Raw genomic sequence first — 5,997 nt, forward strand, 5'->3', positions numbered from 1 at the left:
AGAGTGACGCAGTGCACAGCGAAACCTGAACGGGATGGATGAAGAAATGGAAAATACCCATAACATTAATGAAACTATTTTCGAGCGGAAAGAATAACCTTGTCATCATGAGGCAATAGTTCATCCAAAGCGGCCATTCCTGTCTCCCAAATGGCGGTGATTTTGCATCAGTAGTAAGATGTAACACGACATAACAGATATTTTCTCACAGTAATTGCTACAATGATATTTGATGTTCAAGGAAAACCTAATCGTTTTCATATCACTTTATTGACAAACGACGGCTTCTTGACTTTTGAAAACCTCTTGAAGTCAATAATAAATAGGGAGACTGAAGCTGAACAACATCACATTGGTTTAACGTGCTGTGTATTCGATATCAAAAAATAAATCATTCACAATCTTTTTCAAGGAATATTTTTCAATAGACACGTAGTTTCACATCTTGGACTTCAAGTCAGGATCTAAAAAGGGATGCCCAGTCATCTGGGGAAGTTGTACACAGGACAACAGGATGTTATAAAAGAGAAGAAGAAAAGCATGAAACACCTTTCGACCTTCAGTCTACCTGTTCATCGCGATTACCTTCAGGGTCTTCTTTCTTATGATAATGATGAAGACGTGGGGGCCACTAAATGGAAATGATGGACTTGCTGATGACTAACTAAGAATATGCGAAATTACGTAAATACACTGTTCATGAATGCAATTTATATTTTTATAGCAAATAAAATCCGGAAATATTTTTATCAGAAGACTTGTAACTTCATTTGGAGCCTTGCAGCATGTCTACAAAACTGCACAAGATTTGCTAAAGTTGTTAACATTAGTTTGAATATAGCTCCGTAATAACATATGTGAGCCAACGGCCATGCCGCAGTGATAACACCGGTTCACGTCGGATCACCGAAGTTAAGCGGTGTCGGGCTGAGCTAGCACTTGGATGGGTGACCATCCGGTCTGCCTAGCGCTGTTGGCAAGCGGGGTGCACTCAGCTCTTGTGAGGAAACCTGAGGAGCTACTTGATTGAGAAGTAGCGCTTCCGGTCTCGGAAACTGACATAAGGCCGGGAGAGCGGTGTGCTGACCACATGCCCCTCCGTATCCGCATCCAGTGACGCCTGTGGGCTGAGGATGACACACTGGCCGGTGGGTACCTTTGGGCCTTCATGGCCTGTGCGGGAGGAGAGAGAGAGAGAGATAACAGATGTAACAAAAAGTAATAAAAGTGTGCTGTCGAAATACTTGTAGCAACCAGCTAAAACGTTAAATTTCTCAAAAAAAAAAAAAAAGTGTGTGTTACACCACTTGGGCTTTAAGAGGCTCGTAAATATTCCACAAGCCGCTGCACAGTACTTGCCGGGTGTTACAGCGGACTAATATTGTCAACTTTCTCTCCTACTTCTTTCGAGTATTGAATGAAGAAAATCGCTGTGTCTGTACATGTGTTTATCTCTCTTACCTTATTGTCAATGTCCCGTGCTAGATACACGACGGTAGAAGCATAATAGTCGCACACTCTGCTTCGAATGCTGGTGCTCTGAATCTATCTACCAGGGCTTAATGAGAGAGATTCCGGTTTAAATTCACCGTACGTCTCTCTTAAAATTCTGCAAGGTTTATACCGACCACTCATAGTGCTAGCTTCTCTGAATTCGTTCTGTGTCTGTTGTCGTGCCTACATAACATCTACTCCACACACTGGAACAAAACTGAAGAATAAGTGGCACAAGTGTCTTGTCTGTAGATTCTTTCACCGATGCACTGCATTTCCCTTGAATCCTACCAACAGAACTAAGTTTTCCATTCTGTTTCATAGTACACACTTTACATGATGGTCCCATGTCAAGCCACTTATGAGTGTTACTTCTGCAGGGTGGGCAAAAATGAAACTGGTCTGGAAAACATCTGTAAGACTCATGCGGAAATAACCCTTATTAAGGAACGGAGAACCACCCATCATGGTAAATGGTTGAATCCGCGATTTCGATGCACCACATCAGTTGCTGTCACATGGCGGCACATGCGCATATGCAACGTGTTCCGTAGGAGTAATCCACTGTGTCGTGCGTTTGAGTAAGTCGGAGGACGAGCAGACGTATTTAGTGACCAGATGAATGTTACGGAAAATGGTGCTCATGATAAAACTGCGCATGTTCATGGTCGAGTGCTATACGAAGAACGTGGGAAACGTGTGCAGAATGGTTTGCGTAAGAGTTTAAAACCGAAAGTGTTTTGGTGAAACCTCCTACAAAACTGTACGAAATAAAATCCGTAGCTATCGAAAAAGGGCTTTAACACCAGAAAACATTGTTGTAAATATTTTCCATCCTGCAGATACTTATACGAGAAATGTTCAGAAGACAGGTGTACTGTGACCTATGAGGTATGTTTATTGTTTTTTGAGGATTCGCAATACTCTGTGGTACAGGGGAATCTCCTAACTATAGAGAGCATTGCAGGAACACAACAGTAAGTAAACTCACGTTGTAGTGTTCAGATGCACGAAAAATGTCGGTAAGAAATCCCCCAAATGCGAGACAAGTGCTGCGACGCGCTTCCTACTCGCGGAAGGAATAACCCCTATCGAAATATTTTCGCGAATCAAAAATGTTCACTACGAAGATGTTATGAACAGCACGAGTGTGTATAAATCATAGGGAGGTTAGTGGAGGCAGAACAAATGTTCATGACAAAGAGAAGTGGAAGACTGTTGAGGTGGTGCAAAAAATCAAGGAAGCTGTTCGTGAAGACCACGACTGTCAGTGATGAAATTACTGCTATGTTTCACAACGCTCTTACACGTGACACTCATAGAAACGCCGATAAACCGGAAACTGTGCGCAAGATGGATCTCAAAACAGCTGATAGGGCAGTACAAGAAAAACTAGGACAAAAGAGCCCGCGAGTTTCTTGAGCGACAGGAAAGGGAGGGTGAGGATTTTCTGAGCTCTATTATGGCTGGAGATGAAACCTTGGTGTTTCATTACGTGCTTGAGATCAAGAAAGTCGTCAAAGTGACCTCACACCAATTTCTCATATATCAAAAAATTGGAAACCATTGTTTCGATCAAAACAATCATGGCCTTTATGCTTCGAGACCGAAAAGGCGCCATTTGGTCGAATTTCGACCTCAGGAGGAGCCCTTCAACGAACAAGTATGTTATGAGACCCTAAACAAACTCAAAATGGCATCAAAATAAAAGGAGGGGAATACTGACTAGGGGAGCCTGCTTGTTGCGCCGCAATGCCAGTCCTCAGACAGTCATAGCCAACTAGGCGCTCTTGTACTCGAGTGAACGGTATGTTTTGAGCCAGCCTCCATATTCTCCTGGCTTGGCGTCTTTTGTGTATTGTCTTTTAACTTTCCTGAGAGAACGCATGAGTGGAATTAAATTTTCAACCGTTGAGCAGGTACAGAAAGAGGTTCTGAAGTGAGGGAAGGAGACGGCGAGAGAATTCTTCGAGTAGAGTCTAAAGAAGCTTGTGCCACAGTTCACCAAATACATTGAATCGGATGGAGATTAACTGGAAAAATAGTCAGCAAATATATAAAAATATCCTGCTATTTTTTTCAAGAATACTTTCTCTAAAAAACAGTAATAAATATTTACCACACTTTCTTTCTGAACATTCTACATATATTGTGATATTCTCAGTGAGTACATCAGCAAACGTTTAATAACATAGCGGCTTCCTCGTCTTTGTTCCACGCGTCGCCTTGCATTTACCCTCATTCAGTGTGAACTGTCACTCTTTACACTAAGTATGAAATTTCGTAAAGCCTTTCATCATTTTCGTATGATCGTATAACAATGATGTAATTCCCTACAGGACCTAATTGTCATTTGACACTCTAGTAACGATCCTGATACTGTCAGATAAACTGTTAATAATTTTAGGTAACAAGGTTTGAAAAACATATTTTTAGGAAAACAACAATGACGGATGCCATCAACAGTGCTAATTCATATTACTTAACAAAAGACAAGGAAGCCTTTTTCCTCCACAATACTTAATAGGATGGTGAAATTGGCTCTAACTCCGTACAAAAAAACAAAGGGTTTTAGGGATTTTAGAGCAAACTACAACCAAAAATCATTAGGACTCGAAAATTGTTGATGACCTTTTTTAAACAATAGCATCAAAGAACTATGAATTGTCATATAAACAATTCTTCCATAAAATAATTTATATGGGGACATTGTCTAGCAGAATCAATAGCCTGTTTAGAAATATTGACGTTCCAATTGCTTTTTCGACCGCAAACATGGTTTTCAATAAACAGAGGCATGCTACTGGGAATACTAATAAACATTAATTTGGCTCAGGTGTATAAAAATTGGCTCGCAATGATTGCGATAAGGTCCATATTGGGCAGATTGGGTACAACTACAAAACACGTTTCAAAGAGCACATTTCAGGTGTTTTACGTAACAAGTCAGTTTTCGGACAAAACTTCAGGATATTACAAAGAGGCCCGATAATCTGCAGACTGCTCCTAATGGTTTGTTGTTGAGCACTGCGGAAGAGTTAGAAAAAATTTTGTTTGCTACGGAAACAATCCTTGAGGTGTTATAAATGGAAAATTAGACTCCCGCGAGAATGCTTCTTTCAATATTTTTAAATGTGTTATTCAAGAAAGGGTAGCTGCTTTGTCGTCTCATTGATTATCACACGGTTTGTGTTATTCAAGAAAGGGTAGCTGCTTTGTCGTCTCATTGATTATCACACGGTTATTAACTCCACTGTAATTTATTGCATAGAAACCACAGTTATTTTACAACTTTTGATTGTTGTTCATTTAGTAGCAAACTTTTACCACTCTCATTGGCCTTAGCTTTTTTTTATACTTTCATGGAGTGTGTGTGTGTGTGGTTTGAGGTTTCCGGGCGCTAAACAGCGTGGTCATCAGCGCCCAAACGCATAGAAACAGGAACACATGCGGTGAAGGGACGAAGACGGACAGCGAACAAGGAGAACGGCTAAAAGACACAGACCTGACGCAGTTCCAAATCCTCACATACAGAGGCACAACAAGAGGAGAAGAAACGCACTAAAAAAGGAAAGGAAACACAAGAAAAAGAGAACAGAAATCGAAGAGAAACAAGTAGGTAATCGTAACTGGCGGATCTCTTACCTAAAACCTGGGTGAGCCAGTCACCCAGCAGCACATTAAAATCCTCTCCCTAAAATCCGAGGCAACAAATTGGACAGGACACAAATCAGTAAGACCTTAAACACAGTCGTTGCGTCGTCTTGCAAAACAGAAGGCAAATCCGGTGGCAAGGAAATCACCGCCCTCTCGTCAGAGAGTAAAGGACAGTCAAGTAAAATGTGGCGGAGAGTAATCTGGACGCCACAGGCACTGCAGATTGGGGGGGTCTTCCCGCCGCAGTAAAAAACCATGCGTTAAGGGACTGTGCCCGATGCGGAGGCGAGTGAGGATAACCTCATCCCGCCTGCATGACTGGTAGGACATACGCCATGGCCGCGTGGTGGTTTTGACCAGACACAGCTTATTTTCACCGGCTGCCAACCACTCTTCTTCCCATTGACGCATAACACGAAAACGCAAAAGGGAGGTAACAGCATGGAGGGGTACGGCACATTCAACCACGTGAGGGAGGGAACATGCATCTTTGGCAGCCACATCCGCCAGTTCGTTTCCCCTAATACCCACGTGCTCCGGTACCCAGCAGAAAGAAACCTCCTTCACCTGCCGTTGCAGATGGAGTAGGGCATCATGGATGTTTTGGACGACCGTATCCGCTGGGTACAAGTGTTGCATGGTCTGAAGGGCACTGAAGGAGTCAGAACAGACGAGAAACTTAAGACTGGGAACACATCTCATCTGCTCCAATGCCCGCAAGATCGCAAACAATTCGGCATCAAAGATGGTAAACGCCACAGGAAGCCGCTACTTGACGATTCGATCAGGGAAAACAACAGCACAACCAACAGAGTCCCCCTGTTTAGCGCCATCCGTAAATACTGG

General features: G+C 42.5%; 1 pseudogene; it reads left to right on the forward strand.

Moving 5' to 3' along the window:
- The first annotated feature begins 861 nt into the window (after window positions 1-861).
- On the forward strand, window positions 862-979 carry LOC124620555 (annotated as a pseudogene).
- The last annotated feature ends 5,018 nt before the right edge of the window (window positions 980-5,997 follow it).

This window comes from Schistocerca americana, chromosome 6, assembly GCF_021461395.2.
Source record: "Schistocerca americana isolate TAMUIC-IGC-003095 chromosome 6, iqSchAmer2.1, whole genome shotgun sequence".
NCBI lineage: Eukaryota > Metazoa > Arthropoda > Insecta > Orthoptera > Acrididae > Schistocerca > Schistocerca americana.